At 44.6% G+C, this 15,765-nt stretch overlaps 1 long non-coding RNA gene across 5 annotated transcripts in view; it reads right to left on the reverse strand.

Annotated features, from left to right (window-relative positions):
• Window positions 1-1,091: 1,091 nt before the first annotated feature.
• LOC125692101 (uncharacterized) overlaps window positions 1,092-15,765 on the reverse strand; it is a 208,112-nt gene continuing 193,438 nt past the window's right edge. For 3 of the 5 annotated variants that reach the window (XR_007376450.1, XR_007376452.1, XR_007376451.1), the window contains 3 exons: window positions 10,147-10,238; window positions 1,440-4,311; window positions 1,092-1,351 (listed from right to left, as the gene is read on the reverse strand). This is a non-coding gene — a long non-coding RNA (uncharacterized LOC125692101). The remainder of the gene's footprint in view (window positions 1,352-1,439; window positions 4,312-10,146; window positions 10,239-15,765) is intronic. The other 2 variants (XR_007376454.1, XR_007376453.1) reach the window with 2 other exon arrangements.

The raw sequence follows: 15,765 nt of genomic DNA on the forward strand, positions 1-15,765 counted from the left end.
GCTTTCTATTTATTCTCTTTTGTTATCATAGTCTGCTTTGCCAAACTCTCTTGTTTATTTTGTGATTATAACATCCTAAAATTCTTTGATTATACACATAGCAAGTGTGGAACTCACACTGGGTACAGCACAAAAAAAAAAAAAAAAAAACAAAAAAAAAACAACACACAGGAAAAGAAAGTCTCTTTCTCAGGAGATGTTCAAGACCCTTCTTAACACTTTCCTGTGCAGAGTAGTCTAGGGAACCTGCTTTAGCAGACAGATGGACTCAATGATCCCCAGAGACCCTTTCCAATCCCTGCTATTCTTGGATTCTGTGATAACAAAGAATTTTGGGGTAGGACACACTGTCATTGAGATGCTCAAGGAATTGCTCCTTGCACACTTGTAGGTCATGCAGTATTTCTAGTTTAGACCAGTGTAACATGATGGAAAACAAAGCAGTGTCAGCAGAGTAGTAAGGTCCTAGGCTGTAGCAAGAGAGGGACCTTACTCTTTCTTGCATGAGCCATGATCACAGAAATAAAGGGGGAGAGAGAGAGAGGAAGGGGGGAAAAAAAACCAAACATACAAAACAAAAACCAACTACCTACCTTAGAAGACCTCAGGTACACAGGAGTCTCCAACAAGAGATACCCTCACCTCTGCTGCCAGCCCTTACATGAGGTCTGGGAAGGGGTGGATCCTGGCTACACCCCTTCCAGTCACTCAGGTACATTGCGTGTACCTGAGCTCCCCTGGGTTGGTCCTGCCTTCCCCTCAGGTGCTCAATCACTGGTTCAATCTGTGACTTAGCATTTCTGCTACACCTGGAAGAATTCCATAAGGAACAGCAGTACTGTCCATGCTACAACACTGGTCAATGAAAAGAACCAGATCTTGTTATTTCCTTGCTTCAGCTTTAACCTGGTGTATTGGAATGCATACTGATGCTGTACATCCACACACATATCTTTTTACAGCCCTAATCCAAGCCAGTGCCCATGTGACAGTCACCCTTTTGTTGCTAGCCAGCAGGAAAGGAAACCAGAGCCTGCAGGTGAGCTCCAGCCTTGGTGGGGTTGTCAATGCCCCCAGTTCCTGCCTTTGTTGAGGGCTTCAGGGGTCCACATGAGAGGAAAAGCATAGCTTCTTCCTGCCCAGCATCTGAGGCACACACCAAACTGCATCTTGCCACCTCCCTGATGTGAAAGTTCAGTCTGCTCCAGCAGCAGTCAGCAGGGAGCCTGGATAATAGTTGGACACGGCACGTGGCAGCACGGCAGAGGACCTCCAACAGCCCTTCTGATATATTTTCAGAAAGTTTCCCAGTGAAGCAGATACGCAGAAACTGATGAAAATTTTATTTCACCTACAGCAGGGGAAAGAGAGGAGGAAGTTGGGTTAATGTGTGTCTGAGACAGAGAGCCTCCAGGAAGCATTGCCTGTGCCATGTTTACCTTTCACATCTGATGTCCCTTTTGCTAATTGCCAGGCTGTTCGTTCACATCAGGAGGCGGTTCAAAGTTCAGGAAATCAGCGTGCATTTGGGGGCCAGAATCTGAACCCAGAACAGTTCTTGTGTTTTCCTTACCACTGAAAAATGTAAATGTCGTTGGTGCAATGTTCACTCATTATCGCTGAATCAAAGAGCAGTCTCAGCTCCTGCTGGAATCGCATGGAAAAAGATACAGATCTCTCTTCCCATTTCTGACACATCTTGCTGTGTGAATGGGCGATACTTACTGGATACTTAGGTCTCACTTCCACATTGGTGAGCTGCCCTATTTTAGGACTGTTTGTATTAGGCAATAGGCTAGTAGAATCATTAACATGCAAATAGAATTATTTACCTTAAGAATGAAACACATGATTAAAATGGAAATGGCAGAGGTTTTTAGAGGGGGTGAAACCACATGACATAGGTGAGACACTGTGGTTTGAGGCAGATGAGCTTCACTAGGGATGAATGACAGGGCTGAAGCACACATGTAAAAGTAATCAGAACTCCTGTGCGAAGTGACACTGATATATTCTGAATGTCACATTACGCTGCATAGTGCTGTGCTCACTCCAAAAATGCTCTTTAATTATAGTTGCTCCAGCCTTACAATCACAAAAGTCAAACAGAGTGGAGGTGGGCACCATTTAGGCAACGTAAATCAAGTTGCTGAAGGTGCTTTGTAAACAGGATCTTCACCTCCCAGATAATTTAGTAAGACTTACCAGTGACTTTTAACTACACATAGGTCTATTTAAGGCTAACAGTTAGCCAAAGCTCAGTTTCTGAATTAAGCGGGACAGTTCCACCCATGGTTGGTCAACTCATGCAGAATGCAACTGTGCTTCTGTTGGCTCTATAAACTGCTGGCCTGGCTGTTTAGGCAAAAAAGTCTTTCCTTGAGCTCTTTCCTCCCAGTTTTCTTCTCAGGAGTTGGCCCAGAATAAAGTACCTTAAAAACAAAACAAAACAAAAAACACCAAACAGGGCAGAATTTCAAGCAGAATAACTGAAAAGCCCTCCTGAGCCGCAGCCGCACACTGTCGCATACTCGTGACTGTTCTAAGATCCCGCCAATACAAAGTTTGCTGACTTTGTTGTTGTTGGTGTTCTCTTTCTTTTCCATGTCACCCATGACAGATTTATCAGCAGGTTTCTGAAGAATGGTGTTAGATTGGACACCACCTCAGATGCTGGTTTTCTTTCATCCCCACAAGCAGGGGACGTGTTTGTCAAAGGCTTTCTGACTGACATTCTCAGTAACAGCAGGGTGTATGTGCCATAATTTACCATTAATGAACGGGAATGTGGTATTTCAAGTGTGCTATGTTACAGTGAGGTAGGTGTTTTGAAAATGACTTTGTGGCCATTTGAAATTAAACTACTCATCCCTCTGCTGCTGCACAAAAGGCAGGGCTGCTGAAGTGCCTGCTCGTGCATCACCTGCTCCTTACCTCTACAGGTATCACCATTTCTGTTTTTTTTAAATGAGGCATTTCTCACATGGAGAGGAAAAAAACAGAACTTTCTGAACATCTGCTTTCATAAAGTGTTTTTTTTGCTTGTGTCATGGTGACAGATGTTAAAAATTTGGGACAACCATGTGTGGGTGAGCAGCACCCTGGGCTGCACCTCTGTGATCCATGCATGCCATGTGTTCTTCTAATTTGAGGGTTTTTTAGGTGGAAACTATTTCTGCACCCACACTTGGAGTGTTGTGCAAGAGAATAATGGATGTGAAATGGTTTCTCTCCTGGAAGAGCAACAGTTCATTTTAGTTGAGGAACCTGGAGCCATGCATAAAGGCTCATGATTGTTCCTTCTCCCTTACTCTCTCCTTTTTTTTTTTTTTTCTTCCTTCATTAAATATCTTTTTGCTCTTATAGTGCCAAAGGAAAAATTCAGTTGGAGCTGAGTCTCTGCGCAAAATGCAAGAGGTTTGCTGGAGTCCCCTGCTGTGCAGGGAAGAAGCATCAGCTGATTGATCCACCATATCATTTTACTTTCGCCCAAGATTTCACAGCCTTAAATGTCTTTGTCTGTAAAGATCCTAAAGCTGGTGTAAATATGATTGAGGTTTTACACTGGAAAAGAAAATCAAATGTAAGCTTTAAGGGAAAGAGGTGTGTGTGTGGAGGAAGCAGTAGCTGGATTTGTTTCTCAATCCGTGAGCGCGTTTGCATTTTGCTGTTTTGGACACCTGCAAGTGAGAGGCTTTGAAGTTGTTCCCTTTTCCTCCTAATGAACCTCAGTTCATCAGGCACAAATCTGTGCCTTGTTTGGGTTGGAAAGTGTTTGGTGCTCTGTACATTGGCCCTGCCATGCTGCATGGCTCCAGCCCCAGCCCTTTGTGCTGCATACTTTCAGATGGATGGCTTTTTCCATCATACATCATGGCTGTGACAGCAGGCTGATGATCTACAACTCTGAGCACTGTAGCTCTGATGATGTGGCTGTGGCTGCAGTAATAATGTGGGCCTATTCCTAGGAGAGCAATGCTGTGCCAGGCTTTTTTTAAAGGTGAAGAGAAAGGCTTAAATCCCCTCCTGTTTGCTATCTGCAACTCTCCCTAAAGCCCCAGATCAGTGGGAAGAAAAAAAAAGAGATTAATCCATCTTCCGTGGGAACATCAGCACTGGTGAATGAGAGAGCTCTGATTTAGATGCTGGGCAGGATATGACAAAAGTCAGCTTTGTAAGTAAAGATTTGGGTCTCTCACCCCAGTGGATGAATATGGCGGGATGGGGGAAGAACGAATGTGTCCTCTGCGCTGCTGCGGCCTGATCAGTGCTTGTCCTGGCTCTCTTCTCGTCTTCCTCAAAACTCTGGTCCTGGAGGCAAGGGAGTCTGTTAAATCACATGCTTCTGAAGTAAATGAACGTCTTTCTTCTTCAGAAGGAGATGTAACCTCTCCAAATCATGGCATCGCTTACCCACAGAGCTTCAGAAATAAATAAAAAGGAGGAAAAAAAAAGTTGAATTTTATCATTATTGTATTTCATGGGTTTAAAGCCATTCTGCTGATGTAGGGTTGAGTCCCGATGCTGGATTATGTGAGCTAATAACGGCACTGGATTTAGACCCTTGCCTGGCTGTTGCTGACAGGGCTGAGCTCTTTGCCTCTCACTCCATCTCCCTAGGGCCTTGCCAGAAACAGTTTCTAATGGGCTGCATCTACTGCCATAGAACATGTGTGTTTGAGTTAAGGTTAAAGGCTTTTAGCAGGTGAATGTAAAATCAGCCTCTGAATCAGCCTAAAAGCAAAGTCATTCCACCTTTCCTCTGGCAAATGAAACAGAAAATGCACTAGCAGATACATTTGATAGTGTTAATTAAGCTACAGCTGTTTGCAGGGACCTTAAGGATCTCTGCTGGCAGAGGTAAGTTTTCAACTAAAATAGACAGGTTCAGATTAGCTGTAAGGAAGAAATTTTTTGCTGTCAGGCCTTGGCACAAGTGCCCAGAGAAGCTGCAGATGACCCATCCCTGAAGGTGTTAAAGGCCAGGTTGGATGGGGCCCTGGACAACTGCAATAGGGGATTTGATCTGGATGCTCTTTAAGGTGCCTTCCAGTTCAAGCTGTTCCATGACTCTGTTTCTATGAAGTCAAGGTACCAGCTCTGTAGCAAATGTTCTGCTTTATTTTTTTAGGTGTTCTCACTAAAGTTTTCAGCCCTTCTGTGCAGCCTGCTCTCTCTGTGGCACCTTGTTGTGCTCACGAACATTTTGGCAGAGAGCTGATGCTCAGTGCATTGGCAGTGACCTCCAGCCTGGCTGCTGGTGGGCTGCTCAGGCACCTTCCTCATTGCCTTTGGCTCCCGGTGCTTGGCCTCTCTTGGCATTGCTGAGCCAGTGGATACTGGCCAAGCTCCTTTGACACTTCCACTCTCCAGTTTCTTGCTCCATTACACGGTCTACCTTTGAGTTAAGTTTTCCCTCATATTTAACCTATTTTTTGCCTACTGCAGTTAAAGCCATTAGTTCCTGTTCTGTCCTCTCTGACTAATGAGAATTGGTCCCAATCCTCTTTATAATGTCCCCTAACATACTCGTAGACAGTTATGTGTCCCTTCAGCCCTCTCTTCTCCAGACTGAACATGCCCAGCTCTCTTTGTCTTTCCCTCACAGGCCCTGTTTTCCAAACCTTTATCACCTTCGTTGCTTTCCCATGAGCTCTTCTTCCCAATTAATCCTTTTAAAAATGTGCTGCCCCATACTGAACACAGTGCACCATTGCCTCTGCTGCTGAAGGAGAGCAGCAGCATTAGCATAATTATCTCGCCTGGTTTTCCCACAGCTCTGCTATTAACCATTTTATTTCTGGGACACCTTGCCTGGCTGCTCAAGCAAGGAGGAGAGTACTGCAAGCAGGGAAGAGCTCTAGGGACCCACTGCCCCACAAAAGTGGTTCCAGGAGCAGCTGGTGGTGGTGTACCTGCAGGTGGAACACTGTCCATGCTGGGCAAAGCAGGTCATTGGTGGGGAAGTCGGCTTTGAATCAGCATCTGCAAGGAGAGTTTGCACGATCCAGAGTCATGGCTGTGGCTCTGTCACCCCACAGAGCCCATCTCACCCAGCTCACCAGGCTTCTGCTGCTGTGGTGGGTTTCACAGTGACCTCCACGTCGCACAGAGGAACAGCACGACTCCCAGCCTTTTCTGCTGATGTGCTGCAGCAGCACATTTCATTATTCTCCACCCTGCAGAATGCACTGCTTGACTGTGTTGAATCTCACTGTGCTTCTTTAATTTATCTCCCAAACACCACGTTATACTTTAATCCTGTCCTTCTAGATATTTGCATATCCTCCTTGGTTTGAACAGTGCCTAAATGCAGGCTGGCTCTTAAAGGCACAGAGAGATTTGCACGGCTGCCCGTGCCAAGAGCTGCTAATGAAAGCACCAATAAGCATGGGAGTATAAACTCACCACCTGTGGAGTCTTGTTTGGCATCCTCATTCAGCCTAATAAAGAATCATTCATGTTTAATTGCTACATTTGATTGTTTAATTACGGTTATTTTACATGCCATCTTGTTTTGTCTTGGCTTTAGACGCTATCTGCTACCTTACCCTTTCTGAATAGTGAATTATGCTACAAGAGAAAATTAGAATTAGAACTAGGCCTTTAAACTGCAATCAGGTTGTTTTTTTTTTTCTCTTTTTAAAAAAGCTGTTCATAAAATCCTTTCTGTTTGACATTGCTCTATAGATTCAAATCCAGGGTGGTTTGTTTTTTTTCTGTGCAGCAAGAATTATATGAGTAACTTTTTCAAATGCTCTTGCAGGGCTATGATGTGGGTAGCTTCATCTTCTCACTGAGGTTTTATCAATTAAGTTTACTTTGTTTAAATGTCAATTCATCTTAACAACTGCAAGATTGTTTTTTTTGGCAGAGGCTTAACTTGGCATAAAATTAGTTTATTGCAGGTTCACTTAGTTCAGCAATGCTGTAACTTCAAATCAATACAAATCTGTCCTAAAACTTCAGTAATATGGTCTGCTTGCAAATCTGGCTCCTCTTTAAAGGAACGGCAAGGAAGCCAGGACCTGCCCCATGTTTCTCCAGCTGTGCAGTTTTGTTGCCCATCCTGTGCTGGTGCTCTCTTCTGTCTGATGACGGACCTTCCCCGGGCGAACTGCTTCCTCATGCACTCTCCTCAGTCTGGCAATGAGCTGCTTTTCACTTACAGGGCAAGCTCCCTTTTAATTAACGTGCTTAATGACTCCAGAAGCAACAGCACACCTCTGGTTCACTTATGATCCTTTCTTGGATATTATTGCACGGTGAGCTGTCCCTGGCTCCGTTTGGCTTTATGGGCAGCACAAGGCAGCACTCATCTGTTCTGAGCCCTCCTGGTTCTGCTCTTGTCCCTCGATGCATGTAAGCTCTCTGTCCCCAGACTTCTATGCACCAGAGTGTGCTGTACTCCATCTTGCTGGTATGTGCATGTTTTTCTTTTTTGACCTTCATCCATCAAATTGCCTGACATTGGGTCAGTCACCATTGCTGGGGCACAGGTCTCTGATAGATCTGTGTAGATGCAGCTGAAGAGATGCCCAAGTCTACAGAACCACCTATCCTTTCTGTCCTCTTCTCCTTCAATATTATGACCTTCCCAAGTCTTCTTCCCCGCAGCCAATGGATGTTCTCAGGAACCTCTGAATTAGCTCCTTCCCATGGAGAGCGATGTTCCTGGTGTGACACCATTTTCTCTGGTTTGCTTGTTCCCTTTCTCTATGACCAACATAGACCCAAGAGGAGGAGGAGGGCCTCCCTTTCACTGCTGCCTTCATTCCTGCATCACTAATGCCTAAATCTGTCTCCAAGCAGTTTGCTCTGCCCACCCTGAAGAGAGGTGACCTTTGGATATTGCTCTTTAACCAAGCTGTTTAATTGGAGAAAACTAGCAACTAGTGTCTAGGATTTAGAGAAAAAATATGGAAAAAGCATTTATCAAATAATAAAAAGAGGGACTAAATTCAAGCCATTGTACTCTGCCTGGGTTCTTGCCTTAGAAAGAAAGAAAGAAAAAAGGTGAGCTGAATTGCTGAAGGACAGCTGAATGCAGTTATTTCCCTGCTTGGAGGCTGTAAGGGATTTCCCTTTGGATAGCTCACAGGCTCCTTCCCAGGAAATTTTCCCCTTGCTTTTACTGCTGTCTTGCCTTTTTCCATCTAGCCTTTTACAGCTAGGAAATGACCTGCCACCCAAGTGCTTTTTTTTAGGGCAATTTCAGCTGCTTCTTGTTCACTTAGAGGTTTGGAAAATATCAGGCTTATGTACTAAAATCAGTTTAAAGCGCTTTGCAAGAATATGGTACAGGAATATGAAATCATTATTCATCATTTGACCAGATATGAAAATAATCCTCACTCATAACTAGCTTCTGAAAATGGCCAGCGTAATTTTTATACGTGCAATAACAAAGTAGGAAGCGACTGCTATTTCTGCAGCAGACAAGGAGCATCTCACTGAGACAAAGCTACAGCAAAGCAGGCAATTTTCAGTTCCTTTTCAGCAAGCTTTCTATATCCTTTCTTGCCTTTGCACTCACAGAAAGCCAATTTTCCGTGTCCCTACTACACACAAAATGGGGCAAGATTTTAAAGATACAGCTCTGCTCTATTTGACTGCAGCAGACTGAAAGAAAAATGAAGTTCAGTACTTAACCGATCCCTTTGCAATATTTCAGGGTAAATTAAAAATCAAAATGTCAAGAGGTTCAATATGTCAGTGGGCTTTTTGACAGGGCGGCTACTTTGAAGCCTAAATGAGAACTGTGCTGCTTTTAAAAACTGGAACCAAATGTGTGCAGCTGCTGCGCCATTTAGAAATTCTGGCCCCTCATCTTTTTTCTTTTTTTCTTACGTAATAAAATTAGTAAAATATTCTGGCTTCTGTTCTACTTGTTTTCAGAGTAGAAAGCCTCCACTTCATAGAGTAGACGGCCATTTACGAAGCTGGCTAGTTTTCATTATCTGCATTAAGGTGAAGCCTGGCAGCATTACCCTCTTGCCTTTTGTACCATTGAGCAAACCCATCTTTGCTGCCCCCAGTGCATTTATCTCTCGTGGCCCTCGACAAACCATTTTTTTGTTTTGCCATCTCAGTTCGTCTTTGTAAAACAGGGAAGATAATAAATGATACTGCTTACCTCCTTCAGAGAGATGTGGTGAAGATTAATTAGTCCTTGTTTATACAAAGATTGGCAATAGTGATCTGCAGGTTTGCTAAGCACTGGGATGATTGCTATCGCTGCCTCTCCTGACAAAGAAGCACAGCCAAGGACAGGAGCTGGTGCCACTGCAATCATTTACAGGTTCAACGATAGCTGTGGCCCTTGAAGAAAACTCTACCAAATATTCTGCATCTGAGAAGAGGAGGAAATGCATACTGGCAGGGCCATGGCATCTCTGGAGTCTCTTCCAGTGGGCATCTCCAGTCCCTGTTGCAAACTCTTCCGTGTGTGGGAAAGGTATGCACATAGGCAATCTGAACTGCTTATTCAGAGCCAAACTATTTCTTTCTGAACTTCGTTTTGGATGCAAAGATGGACTCAGCCTCTCACATACGTCTTTGCCAGAAGTTGCTGCACGCATGCATCGTGCCACAGCAAATTGGCACCTTTCGCTTCAGCCTGCTGTGTTAGATAGACACTTGCAGGCAGTCCTGTCGGCAGGTTAGACTATTTCCATAGTGATGCAGCCAGAGTGAAATGTATTTTTCCCCACAGCTGTCCAATTTGCTCTTGCTGGTGCTCTGAGCATTGCTGGTTTGCCTGGTGTGTTTGCTGCAGGCAGGGCTGTCTGTGCATGAAATGACGGCAGGCTGTGCTGGCCTCAACTTGTCGTGTTCCCCCACTTGGCAACAACTTTCTGTAGTGTGTGGCTATCACTTTTCACTTCACTCAGTAATTTCTCAGGCTTTGACAGCTGCCCCAGCCCTCCCTTGCCGCTGGACTGCCCATGGCGAGGAGGAGAGGACGCATCCACTGGCGATGAGGCAGCAGGTCCCCAGAAAAGCCCATCCTTCGATGACTGAGAATTATAAGATCCCCCTCTTGCTATTGTTCAGACAAGCCCCAGGATCTAATATCACCCTTTTCTCCTGACTACACAGCTACATACTGGTGTGCTGGCCCTCTCCAGACCGCGACCTGCTCACCTTGGTCCTGAAGCACACATCCATAGGTACAGATGGCATCAATGAGAGGAAAGCACCCAGCCAACACCGACCGCTCAGCAACTCCATGCACACTGTAACAAAAGCAATGGCTGATTAAAATTCCTCATTTTGTTGTGATTCGCTTTCTCAGCAAGTCAGGTTCAGTTACTGTGGTGGACAGTTCTGCTGGTAAGAGGTCAAAGTCAACAAACAGTCCACAAATCTGTGCTAGGCTACTGGCGACCCTCTAGAGTTGTGTAAATTGAAGGGAGGCTGTATGTGGAGCAATTTGCATTGCAGTGCATGTGCAGGTGAGAGTGCAATATGACAGGAGATGTCATTACTGAGATTAGAATTTACACTTACAGCCTTAGTCAGATTTGTGTTTGAGAAACTACAGTGCCCTGGAAAAAGATTACTAATCATCTGATAATTTCCTATTGTTTGTATCCAGTAAATATCCCTTTAGTTTCCTATTTCCCGTTAAGATTAATTTTCTGATCAAAGAAAGTTTGATCAGAAGTGCACAGACAGCACAAGAGCAGCAATATTACATGGCTGGAGGATATGTGTTGTGTCTTTGACTCTGCAGGAAAGCCAACCAGGAGGGGAAGATGATGGCTCCTGGTAGAAGCTCAGCAATAAATAATAACTCTCTGGGTTTGGAAAAGAGCTATTTTTATATATTTCCTTCCTGCTGTCAATCAGAGGAGTCCTTTCTTCATTTTCGAAGTAGAGTCAGTCTTTGTTTTACCGTTGGGATGCTTTGGTTGAAATCCTGTGCTAATTTCCATTGTTTCTATTTTGATTTCTTAGAGCAGTCCTACAGAGATGAGTGGTACTGCGCCCTTTGTCCTGCTGCTCTCGGCCATGGTAACAAGACCTGTTTCCACCCTCCCAGGCTCTGCCTCAACCCATGCAGCTGACAAGTCCCTTCTTTTCCTCTCCATCCCACTCAGTCCTGCTAGATCAGCTTTCCCCTTTGCACGTGGAGCCTCTCACCATGCACACTCTCAGTGGTTCCCACTGAGCCCACCACCAGCAATATCACCTTCCTCACTCCTTCCCTGCAACCCTGGTAAATATCTGCCACTTCACAGTGTGTGCAGGCTGGGTGGTTTGTTGCTGATATCTGGCTCCGAACGGAAGCATCGCTCTCAGAGTATTTCCAGCACCATCTGCTGCCTTACTTTATTTCAGTTTCTAGAAAGGGTTTTGCTGTAGCTCAGAGGCAGAGGAGGAATCTGGATACAGCTGACACAAATCCCAGAAAACGTTTGTCTGTTTGCCTTACACGCTAATTAGTGCCGACGTGGTCAAAAGTGCTCTGAACTTTTATTTATTTATTTTTCTCCTTTCTCGAGCATCTATCACCATGACAGCAACGCGCTCCAACCGCAGGAAATTAAAACACCCGACACAAGCAGCTAATCAAATGCAGAAGCAAACAGAAGAATTTTGCACAGAGCTCTCAGTGTCATTCCGATCCCGCTTTGACGGGCAGCAGAGTTTCTGCGGGGAAAAAGAAATGTTTTGTTTGCTTCAAATTCCCTTTTCCCTTGGAAGCGTAAACGTGAAATTACTCTCTCCTCCTCCATTGGGATGTCTTATTTATTTTCCTGCTGGTGGCTGTTAAAGGAGACGCGGTTCAATTATGCCCTGGGTTGAATTAATGGCTCGCACAGCTCAGTGAGTGTGTTCTGGTGTGAACTTACCCACGTGAAGGGGATGGTGGGGCTTTCGTGGGGCCAGGGAAAGCCCTGCAGGAGGAGAGCTCCCTGCGGCCCTCTTGAATCTGTGACATATGTTTGGTTGTAGGATCCAGAGTAGACTTCACGTCTGAGCTGAGTGAAGCTTTTTATTTTCTGACATGCTGAGTACGTCCATCTCAGTCTGGACCCTATTAGAAACTTCAGTTAGAAGTCTGCTAACTTCTCTTGAATGCCGTCACTCAATCACCATCTTATACTGGAGTCTTCAGATGCCTTATTTAGAGGAGCAATGGAGTTTTACCACAAACAACTTTTGGTTGATTCCCCTTGCACCTACATTTGTTTTTGTTTGTATTCTTCTTTGTTGACAGTTCAAGCACATAAGTACCCCCCCAAGGAGCATCCTGAAGGACTTGTTTCCTCTTTGTCTTTCCTTAGCATTGAAAACTGGACTACATTATTTTTTACAAGCACTGATAAAATATTAGCCATGTGAGTAATGGATCACGCACAACTTGAGGTCTTCCCTGTGCCCAGAGAATCTCTGCGGGTGGGTGGACTTTCTCTGCTTTGCTCCTGCAGGCTAGGTCTGGCTTCCATACAGCCTCATCTCATACAGCTCATCTCACAAATCCATGTAGCACCATGAGGACCCTTAACACTTCTCGGAATGATGACATTGCTTCTACTTCAGGTTGAAAACTTTGGTGTGCTCTTGAGCAGCGGCTGTGTGCTGCTTTCCCAAGGACTAGAACAAGCCAAGGTGCAAAGCGGTGCTGTACTCAGTGTCTGCCCTTCTGCTCAGATACAGGAGAAAGCAATCCAGCAGTGGTCATTTTTCATCAGTAATGAATGAATTTGTCTCTTTTTTAGTTCTCCCTCCAGCTTTTTGAGTTATGTAGCTGATACTACCAAAAAGCACTCGCTTTACTGTGGGGCCCTTGTAAACAAGCAATGTATTTCTTGCCATAAGGGCACAGCAAGGTTAAATACTGAATACCACTAGATGAGATTTTGCAGATATTTTGGGTATGCAGAGCCATGAAAGTGCCTGAGGCTGTCATCAGATCCACCTGGAATCCATAATCAGGATAAGTGAGATGATTGTCTTTGCTTTTCATAATTTGAGGAGTGACTCCCAACTATTTCCCATAATGTCCTGGTGAAACTTCCGTTTTGTGGATGCAGCTAGGCAGCCTCTGCTTGCTTTGATTTTATTTCATGGCATTTTTCTCTTGTCTTTGCTTTATGTTTATAGTTGCCAGCATAGTGGCTGCTATTTTTAAGGATTTTTTTTCCCTTGCGTGCTTGCTTTAAAATGATTTGTTAGTATAGAGTATGATGTATTTTAAATGGCTAAAGAGCACACCAGGTGTAGATTCAATATAAATTCATTTGAGACTGCAGCAACCACAGTACCTTCATCTACTCAAACCAGAAGAGGTCATAGTTTCTAAAGCAGTGAGTGTGAGCACCTGAGAAATACTCACTATTGGTCAAGTTTAGACGACAGCCTGTAGAAGTTATTCTCTGGCCTGTAGCTATTTACAGTTTTCTGCACTTGGAAATAAATCCCACTCAGTTGAGGAGAATAACTTTGTGAACCCTGGAGAGGATGTTGCATTGGGAACCTGTGTAAGCATAATCATACAGCACTTGTTAAAACAGGAGAACCCCTAAAAGGCTTCAGCTGCACAAGGGCTGGGAGGAGCTCACAAGTGCTGCTAAGGGCAATGGGCTCTAAATTTCAGCTCTGTTCTCCAGTCCACAGGGGCAATTCTTCTTAACCCGATCCCAAAGTCTACTGCAAACTGTTGTATTTCAGAGCCCTTGGGAGAGTGTTTCACAAGATGGAGATTAGAAAGCAAGAACAGCAAACTGGAAAGTGCTTCATGGTGTCTCTTTAACAGCTTAGGATTGATTCATTTTAGTATTTGTGTCTGGGTCTTATTCACTGCTGCCTCATAGATCAATGGCATGACGGAGTCCCAGCTCGTGTTGATGCAGCATATGGGAATGGGATCCATTATCTTTAGTTCCCAGGACTATAAAATGTCCAATAAACTCAGCAGCAAGAACGCCGGATTTGTGCACCTCCACCAGCTGCTGTAGCTTTGCTGCCTATTAAGCTGCGTTTTTAGTTTCATTATTGATGGGGAATGCTGATAGCTGAGCAAATGATGTTGCTTGCAGATTTGAGGCACTTTCCCTGCTTATAAAGGTAACTCCTGCTACGGTGCCTCCTCTTGCCGGGGGAGGAGGGCTGCATGCTGCAGTGAGAAATCAATTTAAATTAGCATGGGCACAGCCAATCCGTAGTGCTGTCAGCAGCTCAAGCTGGTTGCAGGAATCTGAGCAGCAAGGCTAAGCGCCTCAGTCTCCAATGCTCATCCTTGCCACAGACCCCAGGCAGGGCATCCCTGTGCACATTTGCTGCTCCAGCATCACTCTCAGTCTCTTCCCTGGCTGTTTATGTTGCAGTTTGACTTTCCCCTGTTTTTCCCACTCCTGCTGAACCTTTGGAATAAATTCCATAATTGCTCTGAAAATGGTGCAAAACCTGAGCTTGCCTACAGAAGTTGCTGTGGTGGAGTCGTGAGCAGCTCTCAATTCCATTTCACTTGTTTCCTGCGCATTGCCACCACAGGCACACTGCAGTTCCACACCAGAATCAGCTTTTATTGCTTTCTTTACTCCTCTGGGAAACAGAGATCAAGAACAGCTATGGCAAGTTAGGCAGTATCTTCAGCCTCTAGCATCATTAGTGTAGGTAAGCATTGTAATGGAAGTCAGTGTAAGCCAGCTCTTATTAATCCACTGAATGTTGATTCCTACAAACAATCTCCAAGTACTGTTTCAGTGCTTACGCAGTTGACTTCCTACTGAACCATCGGCATCCACTCTTGAGAAGAGAAACCCATATTCCACAGGCAGGATCATTTTCTGTTCCTGGACATCGTGGAACTGAACACGGACGCCCAGCTTCTGGTATCAATGTTGGTATGAATACAAAAGAAAACTTTCCCTCTCCCGTGCTAAGGTCTGTGCAGGTGGTGATTAAAGTAGCTGTCACCGTGCTTGTAGCTCAGCTGCTCTTGGCTGGACGCCTGCTGTTACTGCCTGCTGCCCGTGAGTGCCTTCCTCGGGCATCTGCACCTCTCGGTGCCTGCCATCAACAGCTGCAGCTCTGGCAAAGTCTGATAAACACCAGTGCGTTTCTGCCAACTTTTCTCCAAGGAGCAGAAAGGAAGACTAGTAGAAGTAGAAAGGAATGTCTAGTAGAAGTTTACTTTCAAGAGTATGGATCAGAGATTTTGTACAAACTACTCTCTTAAATTACTGAAAATCTGCTGTAATTACTGAGTATTTCAAAATATTCTGGGGAAGAACTTCTGGGCCCATCTGTTTTTCCCTTCCCTTCACTGCCACATGTCCGCTCAGCTATTAGGAATGCTAAAGGATGGCTTTCATGAAAACGAGGGCAATGACGTGTTTGACAAAATGTGACTTCTATGGTCCAGAAGCAGAGGATTCATTACTTCCATCTATAGTTTTTTTGCAGCTTTTCCCCCATCTTCTTAAAAATGTATTCCTACCACCTTGGATTTGTCTGTCTCGAGCTCCCAGCTAATGGTTTTTGTTATCTACCACATTAAAGAGCTTCACAGTTCCCTCTGTTTCCTTTCTGTGAAGGTAATGGTACATTGTAATCAAGCCACCTCTCGGTCGTCTTTTTGATAAGCTAAACAGATTGTGCTCTTTATGTTTCTCACTCTAAAGCACTTTCTTCAGCTCTTAAATCATTTTCGTGGCACTTGCTGCAGCTTTTTTCTGTGCAGTCACCAATTTTGTTACACCCTTATTAAAAAAGATGAACCTGGAGCTGAGCGCATTGTCAGGAACTGGC

This window comes from Lagopus muta, chromosome 4 (assembly GCF_023343835.1).
Source record: "Lagopus muta isolate bLagMut1 chromosome 4, bLagMut1 primary, whole genome shotgun sequence".
NCBI classification, from domain to species: Eukaryota; Metazoa; Chordata; class Aves; order Galliformes; family Phasianidae; genus Lagopus; species Lagopus muta.